Here is a 12,657-nt window from a genome sequence, read left to right on the forward strand (position 1 = left end):
CATATATAAGGGACCTATTAATGGGTAACTGGCCAGCCGCCTATTAATAACAGCAATTTATCTGGAGGTTTTGCATATTTTTCATGTTTTCTTCCAGACAGACAGAGAGACAGACAGACATAGAGAGAGAGAGATGCTGCTCTTACCTTAGCTCTCCCATCATTTGGTGTAATACAAAATAAACAGGAAACCCTGGTAAATCTTTTGCTGTTATATCACTTACCAAGGCAGCAGCTTGTTTACTCAACCTCAACAGTTAGGAATTTTTTTAAAATACATAAGATAATAAAAAGATGCCATTTTTTATTTACATCATGCATCAAGGCATTAAAATTCTAACCTGATACTTGGGTGATTTAAATGTGACAGCTTGAATCGGCTCATGACGTTAGACCAAACACAGTTTTGCGTCAGCAAGACTTCAGTGAATGCAAAGCTTGTCCTATTTAGAACATGGTCAACGTATGAAACTGGGGAGAAAGGAATTTCCTTATTGATTCTAGACAGCGATGTATCTTGTCTTAAAGACATTACAGAGATTCTGCACCCACTGGCTTTCTGACTTTTCGTTGCCATTATTTCTGATTATGTAAGCAATTTATCACAGCAAATGCCAAACTGGCAAATAATAAAAAAAAAAACTTTCTCCATCAACTTACATCTTAAGACATGTATTGGATAGAAAAACTCAGTATTATCTTACACAGTAACAAAGTAATTCCTTCTTTTTCGCTAATGAAAGTACTACCGTTTAAGCGAAAAATATTCAGTTTAAATTGTAAGGATTTCCAAATTCCAAATGCATCATCTAATTCAAATGATGATATTACAGGCTTTAAAGATCCATTTCAATATTCCTCAGCCGCAATTCCAGCAAATTTGTGATAGTTATAGTGCATCCCAGTTCAACAGGCCATTTTAATATCTAACCAGAGGAAACCAATCCGATCTCTCTTTTGTCCCATCCATTGCAAAGTACTTTAAAATATTCATCAGCATAATGACAGTTTTGTTTTTTTTTAATTTTCCCAGAACACATCGCCATTTTCATCAGACACACCTCCCAAGTCCACGTTTTCCATAAAATTTAAAATGCAGTACCTGGTTGCGTTCCCTTGCATTCCCTCCCTCCACGGATCAAAGCTGCAGAAATAATTTTAGATAAATCATTTTTCGACATTACCAATCAAACAGCAAAATCAGCAAAATCTTTCTCTAGACAAGACGATCATGTTGAAATAGCAGTATGTGAATATTGTTTATTTGTAAACACATTAATTTGTGTTGTGCTGGCTTTTGCACAATAATCATGTTCCCTGCATCTACCTGCACATTCTGCTTTTAAATAAATGTCTAGGTACTTGAATATTTCACAAAGTGTACGGTAAAAACTTGGAAATTTTCGTCACTTAAAAATTTAATATTTTTAAATGCATGAATCCGACCAACCCATATTACAAGACAAATTTTACAAAATTATGGAGAGGTCCATTTTCAAGTTTGATGTGATTTTAAAGGTGAAAATAATAGTGTAGGCAGAGAATGGTTTTCTGACAAAATTTTGAAGACACTAAATCCTCAAATTTTCACCATATTTTTTAACAACAATCATACAAAGGTTGCCAATAGATTCTCACCCTGGACTCCTAATTATGATCATTACAATTCAAGTTACTGTAAAGTTCTGGGTTAGAAAATGAAGGGAATCCCTATTAATTATATTTAAATTCTAAACTGTTTCAAGGAGCTACAAAAAAAGGTAAGTAATAAGTACCTCTGTTATTTAAGTGTAAGCAGGACATTATCATCCCTCTTCTGTCAAGAAATATTTAACGCACATATTTCAAATTAAATGGATGTCAAGTCTAAATTTGGATCATCATTCATTTGCTTTTCATGCAACGCATATATATGAATTTTTCACTAGGTTTTTACCAGGTTCTATTTGAAGGCAGTTCATTTAGTTCGATGAGGGATTGGGCCTTTCGAAAAGTCTCCCTGCCTCGTCAGATATTTCAATTTCTTATTCACTTTCATTACAACCCTAAAGCATCTATGGAGTTGGGACAATGCCTCCTTTACTTGACCCCCCCTCTACCCCCATTTATTGCATTTTCATCACTGTGCTTTGTCTCAAAAAATTCTGGCCTCGTTGAAAATATTTGGCTATTAAGCATGCATGAGACCTTGCATAGTTTGGTACAGGCATTCTGATTGGTTGGTCATCATGCACCTTAAGTTTCAGAGGTCGCCTGAAACAAGCCAAGAAAAAAAAGTGGAAATTTTCCAGTTGCTTCTGAAACACAGGGTGACATTATGAACTCATTCCCATTAAAACTAACATTCTACGTAAAGCGATCCAACTCTATGGGGGTGCAGTCAGATTTAGAGACCAACACACCTCCTCTTGGTGGACTAGAATACAGAAAAGCTGGTGATAATACAAACATTGGAAACAAGAGGAGTGTTAATATGTTTATCTGATTGCATTCAGTGAGAGTCCCCACAGTGTTGGATCGAACTACGTAGAACATCAGTTTCAGTGGGAAAAAGCCCTATGAGGTAGAGGCATGCAATGTGGTCATTAGTAACAGGTGGCAAAATCGCTGACATTTCCCGTTCAGATGCTTCGGGGGGAAATCACCATGAACCTCCAACTATTTAAGTAAATGAAAATCACTGTGAACTATTAAAGTACTGGAACACCTGAAAAATATGCGGAATTCTCGACAATAAAGCGATGAGGCATGCAATATAATTTTACTCCTCGGATCAAAGCCGCAAAAATATTTTTAGATAAATCATTTTCGGACATTACCAATCATACAGCAAATTTTTTTCTCTGCACAAGTTGATCATGTTGAAATAGCAGCATGTGAATATTTTAAAGGTTTTAAATATACCTGTCCGTTATAAAAACTCAGTGCAATGGGAGGACATGGAAGAGACATCCCATCATAACTCAGACAATCAAAGCATTGATGTGTTGCCTTCATGATGCAAGTACAGTAAATCAGCCAATTTTTTCTGTTTTTATGCTATCATCAACATTTTTTGTTTAAAGATTAACTGCTGGTTGAACTCCTTTATGCTTAAATTTAAAACAAGAACAACGACTGCCTTGTGTGAAGAAGATATTTATTATAAGCAACAGCCTGGATATTTGGACAATAAAGAAAATTAATACTAATTGTAAATTTTTCCTGGTCAAATGCAGAAGGATTACAGTGACAGTCGCTAACTGGGTCAGGGGTTGGGCGTAAAATCAGGATCATGCGGTTAGTTCATACCAAGTCTAGCTTGATCCAGATGTAGTTAACTTACATCACCAATAAACAGACCACACAAAAGCCTTCAGCACACCTTGTAACTTTTTTAAATAGCACTTTTAGGTGGTTTACTGGTATCAATAATGAATTAAATTATTTCTACGTGCACATAGCAGGAAATGGTGTCACTTCACCTAACTGGAATCAGAATATTTCTGAATGTGCCTTACGACAGGAAGGGAGGGCATAAAATGCAGATCAGTCCTCAAACAATGCAGCAGTGTATAAAACTAAGAGACATTACCAGTGACTAATGCATTCAACATGCTTTTAATTGCAGTTATAGGTATTTACGTGCAAGGCCCGAGGTGAGAAAGCCACTAGACAAAACTTTGTTCCGTGACTGCGTTCACACTTGTTGCACAGGATTCTAACCTGAACTGATCTTAACAGAAGGGGCATTTTGATCAATTTCTGCAATCAATAAACATGTTATAGGACTAAGGGAGAGGAGGGGGGCAGGGGAGAGAGACAGAGATAAGATGAAACATTGTCACTTGGGCCTGTCCACTGCATTGCAGTTTTAACATTAAAAACCTACATAACCGATTCAGGTTAGAAACACTTTAAACCGTTAAGAGGGCAGCCTTGAGGCACTGAACCGTTTGCTATGAAATCATGCAGTCACAATAAATAAAACTGCAATGTCCCACTGATTGCCATATAAAAGGTTTCCCCAAGGTTAAGGCTAATGTTGGTTCAGTTGCACTCACCATTGTGTTGCCTCCAATAAAGTCAAAAGACATCAAATTTAACATGCATAAAGAGGGTGCTAGTATTCAAATTAATCCAGTTTCTTATACAAATTATAAAATTCTGCTTTCTCTTGCTTTGTGGTGAGAAATGTTCTAGTTAACAGGTTCTGGACAACATGACTTGGCAAAGTAGTTAATCTGCTACAGTGAGTAATAACACAAAAATACTTTTCCAAAACATTTTCCCCTTCAAGTTTTGTGAAACAAAAGATTTGTTTCATCTTAATGAATATCACTGTAGTCTGTGGATTTTCTTTTACGTCATACTTTGACATAAATTTCACAATAAATTTTTGCTGTCTGTTTTAACCCCTTTTTTTTCTCCAAGTTAGGTATGTTAAGCAATTTCAAAGTGAATCAAACATAGATAACAAGCCAGATTGGAAGAAAAGCATATGTCAACTAATAACGTATTTGCATGATGTAATGCAATCAAATGTCCATTTGTCCTGTGAATGCATCTGGAGAGATGCAGTCTAAGGACTGGTTTACTCTTTATAGATCTGAGTGAATGCATGCATACAATACATTACAGAGGCTACTACTCAATTTGCTAAGAACAAATCTATGCTTTACACATTCCAACTGAGCATTTTTTTTTTTTTTTTTTTTTCAATAAAAAGGCTAGGTGCCAGTATTTCTCCACAAAACAATTTTAAACAATTACACATTTTGACTTATAACAATGACCAAAAAATACTGGCAGTCTTCAGAAAGACCGAGGAGACTATGTAAATAAGCCTTTATTTTTAAGTTTATTAGAAGCAGTTCTAAATTGCCACTTTCTGACCCAAAAGCTAAATGCAAACACATTATTGACATCAAAAGTGTTGCCACTAGTACTACTTTATAATCCAAACCTAAATTAAATGTCACCAATGTACTCCTAGTAGCCACTGGGAATACAGGTTTCTTTACCTTGTGTTACTGGTTAAATTCAAGCCTAAGCCATGACTCATATGTTTTTTCTATCTTAAATCATCACAATGATGGCACGGCTATTTCCACCGAAGGTCAACTGTGACCTAAATAGTCCAGACTTACATCCTACATTTGGAGATACAGGTGTGATTCTAATCATTGTTCAGTATTGTCAATCACCAAGGGTAGAATCACCAAAAAGTCTATGAAGGTGTCTTGGAGTCACTCATTGACACATTATCACCTACATCTGATTGTTTTGCTCGTTCTGATTCACAGGGGCCAGATATTTAATTTAAGGGATAGGAATGACAACCACATTCTTCGATTCTGGGTGTGGTTTTCTTCGCAATAAATTACGACAGAACTTTCCAGGGCAGCTGAGCCAGCCGAGCGACTGCAAGTCCTACGTGCACGCTACTACTTGTCATAATAACCCGATTAAACACACAAGGAAACTCGGCCCTGAAATCGACATATTGAAATTTACAAATGCACCGCACACGTTGTGTTTACATCCACGTTTCAGATTAACCCCAATGCACACTCGCATACAAGCGCACTCCAAATCACCTCCAATATCTTGTTAATTGATGCACTGTTGATACACAAGCAGATATGAATGATAAAAGCGTGAAAACTCACCGAAATTCAATCGCTATCGAGCTCAGGCCTCACAAACAGTCGCCATTGCAAGCGAAGTCACGTGATAATTGTCGTCAATCCGTTCTAAAAATAGGCACTCTATTCATTGGCGTAAATCGAGCGCACGCGAGGATATAAATAGAACTGATAAACAACAATGCAGTGGCCTGTGTTGAGAGAAAGGGAGCTTTTCGGGGCTGCCACCTGTTCTAGCCGAGGGTTAAACTTTTAAAGAATATCCAGTTGTTTGTTTATTTGTTCTAATTTTACGTAAGCCAATCATTAGTATTTACTACATTTTACGCACAAAAAATGATCCAGGCTTTTATGACTATTTGGTATTGAACGACCCCCCGCTTTTATTGGCATAGTAAATTTTATTTGCACACTTTCAAAGAGGATTGGCGGTTGGCTTTCTTGCAGTTAACGTTTTTTCTTAAGAACTGTTATACAAAAGAAAGAAGTTAATGAGAATATTTATTAGTGTGTATTTATTTGTTTGCACTTATTGCCCCGTTGTATAACTGCCGTTTATGTTGAAACAAAATCTGCTGGTTATAAGAAATTTACTGGCATTAGTCAAATCGGTCCTCACAAACCTTGCTAGAAATAATGGGTACAAGTCTACAGGCAATGTAGATATATACACACTAGGGCAAAATAGGAAGCAAAAGAGACAAATATCAGGGGCGGATCCAGGATTATTTGAAGGGGGGGTCCGCAGATGCGAAGCCGACCCCCTCTCCACTTTTGGTATTTTAGAGGGCGAACAGTGCCATTTGGTACGGTTAACTTAAGAACAATGATGCGGCTAGTCAAAATTCTAATTTCAAGAGGAGACCAGAAATCGAGGGGGGGGGGGGGGCAGGAACACCTGACCCCCCTCTAAATCCGCCACTGGTGTGATATATATTCAGAAAGAGATGGGGAGGAGGGGTCAGGGGAGTCCTGACCCATCCTCCTCTAAATCAGCCACTGACTTTTCAGATGCTAAGTTTAAAAAAGGCAGGCACGTTCCAGTAAATATCGAAAATATTTCTTTTTATTATTATTTCATGTTAACAATGACCAACTTCGTGGTATGTACGTATGCCTGGCTTCCAAAACATGACTGCTCCTATTGCACTGAACTTGTTGGCTCACACAAATTATCAGTCTAATTCTAAACCCTGTGTTCGGATTCAGCTCTTGATTTAAAATTCCAATTGATAAAAGAAATGCTGCAGCCACAATATTACTTCCAGTAAACTTTAATAAAATCGTTAATGGTACAATTCTGACACGCAACAACCCAACTATAGAAAAACCTTTACCCACCTCGAATTAAAAAGACAAATAGCTGCAGAAATAGCTTAAAACAGAGCTATGATTGCTTGAAAATAAATATTGAAAACACCGCCCCGTTCATTTATTATTACACATAATGGCGCATATGTTTGCTTCTTATTGGCCTAACGAGGATGGATGTATATTGCTTTTTATAGCGACACAAGCATGAGCTATAAGTCGCATCACAAAAAGGTTACTTTAATGCATGATCAATATCCTGGAAAAAACGAAATATTTTGATACAATTTTTACATGTCAAAACCCCTACACACAGCCCAAATTGTAACATATCGGGTTAAAGAAATCGATCGCTGGACAACAGGATTACAAAATACCACAAAACGTAACATAATTTTCCTATTAAATAAGCAATCATGCTACAAAGCCCATCAGTAAAACAAGAAATACGGGTAAGCAATTATGTGTTGGCAATTATAACAATAGATGTCTCGGAAGCGACGGTACAAACGGACTCAGGGGTCAAAACATAGGCAGAAAAAATTAGCGTCCGTATGTAAAAATAAGACGGGACGACGAAGAACAATAAACACCACTGCAATAAGTAAAATAAATAAAAAGTCAATAGGACGGTTACTTCGGAGGTCGATCGATTTACCTAAGAGCGCAATGCTTCAGATAGACGCCTTTTTACGATTTCTAACCATATAGGTTGTCATTCTTATCCTTTTGTGGTTCCACCTATGCCAATGTCATTGCTCAAGGTGCGATATTGCAATCACATTGTATGATGACACAGCTCAACTAGAAAAGCACTCCGAGAGCGCAGACCTTTTGATTATTAGTGATTATTGATAGATTATTGATCCGGATCACCACCATAAATTAATCACTTCTATACGTTAACCCATTTCCGACCAACCCTGAAAATTTCATCAAAATTGGTCCATAACTTTTTGAGTTATGTTGATGACAAACAAACGAACAAACAGACAGACAGGGGTGAAAACATAACCTCCTTGGCGGAGGTAATTAAGGTTGAACTGTACCTAAGCAGGGCTAAATATCATGGTTTTATAGATAAAATCAAGAGTAAGTCTTTAAAGAAAAATCCCCAAGCCCCTTTTGTAGTACTTTGTTTAAGTGTTATAATATTATTAAAAGCATGTTAATAGCTGTCCATGAAAATTGTGTCTTTGACCAAAAATCCCGATATTACGTCACACGATGAATTTGGAGCTGTGTTTCAAGCATAAAGATAAAATTAAGATAAAATCTCCAACATGCAGTCCTACCTTAAGCCATCAAACAGCACTGGAAATGCGGAATGGCCACGTGCATTTTTACAAAACAGATATCTCTGAAATTTAATTCATATAAATATGTATGTGGTTGTAGAATCTGAAACGGGCTCTAGTGTCGTTGCCTTTTTAATTGATCATGATGTCCCATAAAAGTTTGCATGACTGCACGCTCTGGCAAATGCCATTCTTTCTGTGTGCTTTTTACGCGTTCTGTGAGTTCCGTTATTAGATTGGTACAGGACGCACGAACGTCATTAAATATCCCCAAACACTTCCGTGTTGCTATTGATCGGCGTGACTTTTGGTAATATATACCTGTCTCTTTTTACACTTATTAAAATGAAAAGTTTTTCCTCGATGTTAACTTCGTTCTCCGGTGTTAAATGTTGCAACTTTTTAAAATTGGAAAGGCTCTTAACTGTAATGGTGTATTTTCCTTTGAAGTTATAGCCTAAAGAGTAGTTCAAATAAGGTCTCAGAACATAAAATATATATCTATAAACACAAATTTTTATTTCGTTGCCGGAATAAAAGGATTGGCCTAATAAAAAATAAAAGCCAGGGGCAACGACCAACAGATTACTTCCCCAAGTGATTTTAACAAGGCAAAGCATATTCATAAACATGGAATAATCTGCCACAAATTCCCAAAGGTGAGTATTAGAAATTAACCGTTTAAGTAGCCTATAGAACCAGTCTCTTCTTGGTGTAAGACCCCATTCCCACAAACACCATCAGTCTAAGTGGATCAACCCAACCCCGGAGGGACTTTCGCTGAATGCAGTCAGTTTAACTGATGAACACGCCTCCTTCTGGCGTCAAGTACACACACTGGACAATAGAAGTGTCAACCCTACTGAACCAATACTTTGGGGGAGATAAATGACTGTGGAATGATATACTCCTAATATCATTTTATTAACATCAAATTTCACAAAAAAAAAACAAAATAAATAAATAAATAAATAAGAATAAAAAAAATGTAGACCAGGCATTATAACTACTTAAGATCTGCCTACTTTGATTATTGATTACTTGATTATTATTTGATTACTCTGATTCAAGGGGTGACACTTCTATCGTCCATTGTGTGTAGAATACGGAAAGGCTGGCGGTTATACGAGTATGTTGGAAACAAAAGCAGGCGCGTCATTCAGTTGAGCTGATTGCACTTAGCGAGAGTCCCCGCAGAGAGTCCCTCGCGACCAGTGGTGTCTATGGGTATGGGGTCTTATACGGGCTAAGATCAGCTTAATTCCTTAAGGAGTATTTACACTCATACAACTCAGCATCCCAAGACTACCGAATCTTAATTGTTTGGGGATAAGTCCAATGTCGTGTATGAAAAATTCAAAATGATTTATCACCAGTACTGAAACGCACGGCAGGACACCCTGCGTTGTGTAGGTACCTTTCTGATATCAGGGGCTTCTAAAATAGTATACAAAATTAAAGTATCACAATAATTTTGTAACAGACGACTAGCGAACCCCGTGGTCTGAGAGTGTAGGTTTTTGGAGGTTGACCAAGGGTTTCTTACTACTACTAATAGTATAGGACTGTGGATTTAGGATGATCGCGAGCGTAATCCATGACTGGATTTTACAAATCAACTCTCGTCGAAAGAAGGTCCCAATATTAAAACTGATAGATTGAGTCTATTTTAATTCAAGGCTGTCCGATTGAATTAAGGATGTTAATCCCACTGCTAAAAAAGTAAGGAAATGGATAATGTTTTCGATCCTCAGTCCTTTTAATTTGGTGTATTTTCGATTGAAGTTAACCAAAAAGTCAGAGCCTTAGAGTACTAAAACTGAGTCTAAGTATTGAGAACGTTCCAAGTCTTGTTAACTAGCCTGGACAAATAAAAGCCTTAAGACCATTTTACATGCAGACGTCATGCGCTTCTGAATGTTATACCCTCTGAGAATACTCTTTTTCGCCATTTGGAGACACGCTGTTCAGATTTGCCCCTTGAAAAACAGGGTGGCTCCGTCGGGGACGCTGAACAGATACCCATACCTTCAGGATAGAGCCAGGGTGCAGGTAGGACAATCAATTTGCGTGTCAATAATTCCCCAGCGACACTTAACTGGATCAGCCATTTATCTCGATACTGATTGGAACCGTGTTGTGATTTAGATTCGTCACCTGCAGGCAGATACCGGGAAAGGGGGGGGGGGGGGGGGGGTAGCTGGGAACTCTCTCTCTCTCTCTCGATTGCCAAAACTGGCGGGTTAAAAAGTGCTCGAAATCTCAAATATGGCACATCTATATTCAATTTCATGATTGTCTTCATCCATCCCTCTCCGATTTGTCCTTGTCGGGTAGATTAGTGGTCTAGATATAATTCTTGCGACTGTGGCCATGACGTCCATTCTTACCACAAAGAGACGCATTAATATAGATAAGATGATAAATATGAAAGTATGGGAAAGGTCAACAAAATTTAGAAAATAAGAACCTGGCATTTAAGATCGTCTCGCTTTGCATGAGTATGGATTATCAACTACAAAATGTCAGGACCCAAAGTCTCATTTCTTCGTTGCTTTTCATTAATCTACACATGCGACTCATCGCAAATTTTTCTTTTTTTTTCCCGAAGATAACAATCTCTGACGCAAACAGGAAAAATATCACCATTATTTCAGTTCGTCATCAATATAACGTCTGACGATGAAGAGTTCGGCTCACGCTGGTTGCTATGCTATCGGACATAGAGCGCATTCTGAACAGATGATCCGCGGACTAACTTGGACCCGACGACTAAATATGGCCGACCACACTTAAAAACTAAAACGGCACTCAGTAGATAAAAGTTCGAATCAATATTCTCTTTTTAAATTTCCTGCCACTCAGAGTCTCCCTGAGCGATCTTTTCTTATTTAGTTTGGTTTCTTTAAATATTTAGTTTGATAAATTTTTTAACGCTCATTACAGCAACCCCTGATTTATCTGACTCCAAGAATTCTTCTTTTAAACATACATTGAACTTTCTTATGAACTTCAGTAATATAGAGATCCTTTTCTGAAATAAATCACGGTTTTTGGAATCATGTTTCTTTCAATGCACGAATCACGTTAGAAAAGACCACAGGTAAAGCCAAAAACATTGTGATATTTCATTTGAGTAGTTATGACATATATCTTGGACATATAACGAAATCTTATCCACGTATAGATCAACAAAAATGTATGAAAACTGTTGAGGGGAAAAAGCGTAAAAATGTAAAGTTATATGGTGAAGACGATTACAGCAAAAGTGTCATTAATTTCGACTTAGCAGATCATCGTCGCCAGCTATTAAAACAGATTTTTGTTAACACAAATCACTTGGCGCGGAGTTCGTACATAAAATAAGAACGCTGAATATAGAAGTCACGTTATTAAAAGACGTTATTAAGAGATTAACGCCAGATTTCCTTTACTGGAAATAAGAGAAAAACGAACATGATATTGAAAAGTTGTAGGAAGCTTGGACATAATAACGTTATTATGTCCAAGTAGGAAGTGAGTGATAAAATGGATGAAAGAAAAAAATACCCTGGGGTTCCCCTTCTTACAGATTATCTGGATAACTGTGTGTGTGTGTGTGTGTGTGTGTGTGGCATGAGAATCGCCCAAAACGTGCATGTGAAGTATTGAAAACGAAGAAGTTGGGAAGCAGCGAATATCTGAAGTTCACGAAAGGAAAAAAAGACGACAGTAGATGCGTTGTCTGAAGAGTGGACTCTGGGAGCCGCTCCGCCCATCCTTCGAAGGTTAACCAAAGTAAACAGGCCCGTAGCCAGGGGGGTTCGGGGGTTTAAAAGACCCACCCCCCCTTTTAACTGGGAAATGGTCCCCTCTGGGTAAAATTTTATTTTGGTACACAAAGATTTCATGGCAAAAGGTTTACTTTTTCAGAAAAAGGAAACACCCCTTTGAAATCGCTGCCTACGGGCCTGGTAAGGAACCGATTAATACGAAGGAGAAGGGGATGAGGCGGCACAAGTGACAATATAATGGTCGTTTTGCGTAATACAGTGTAGCCTCATCTTATTCCAGCTACAACTTGCCTGTAGGAAAATCATGATTTAATATTGATAAGATTAAGGTTTAATGCGTCATATGTTTCTATCTAGAAAATAAAGAAAGTGTGCTATTTGAAAATTACGTTCCACTTTGTCTACATTATACTACATCATGAATTATCAAAGAGATTATGCTGTAGTTGCAGCGTTTGGTGCAAAGAACTACACCAATTTGAACATGACGCAAGGTTAAGTAAGTAGTTAATTGCAGCGATTAGGACACGTGGATTAACGCTGTGGGAGTATTGAGAAACGCGAATAATTAATTTGAAGAAATGCTATTTGTCGATCTACCTGCGGGGTAGATGATGAATTATTAAGGAATACTAAAACAACACATGTA

The 12,657-nt window shown here is 37.5% G+C and overlaps 1 protein-coding gene across 2 annotated transcripts in view; it reads right to left on the reverse strand.

The window, feature by feature from the left end:
- LOC106159890 (histone deacetylase 4-like) overlaps nucleotides 1–5,736 on the reverse strand; it is a 79,670-nt gene extending 73,934 nt beyond the window's left edge. Inside the window, exon 1 of one of the 2 annotated variants that reach the window (XM_087012563.1) lies at nucleotides 5,651–5,736. The gene's annotated coding sequence lies outside the window, so the exon portion shown is untranslated. The remainder of the gene's footprint in view (nucleotides 1–5,650) is intronic. The other variant, XM_087012564.1, reaches the window with a different exon arrangement.
- Nucleotides 5,737–12,657: the final 6,921 nt, after the last annotated feature.

The sequence above is a fragment of the Lingula anatina genome, chromosome 5 (genome assembly GCF_051362555.1).
Source record: "Lingula anatina isolate TDL-2025a chromosome 5, LinAna3.0, whole genome shotgun sequence".
NCBI lineage: Eukaryota > Metazoa > Brachiopoda > Lingulata > Lingulida > Lingulidae > Lingula > Lingula anatina.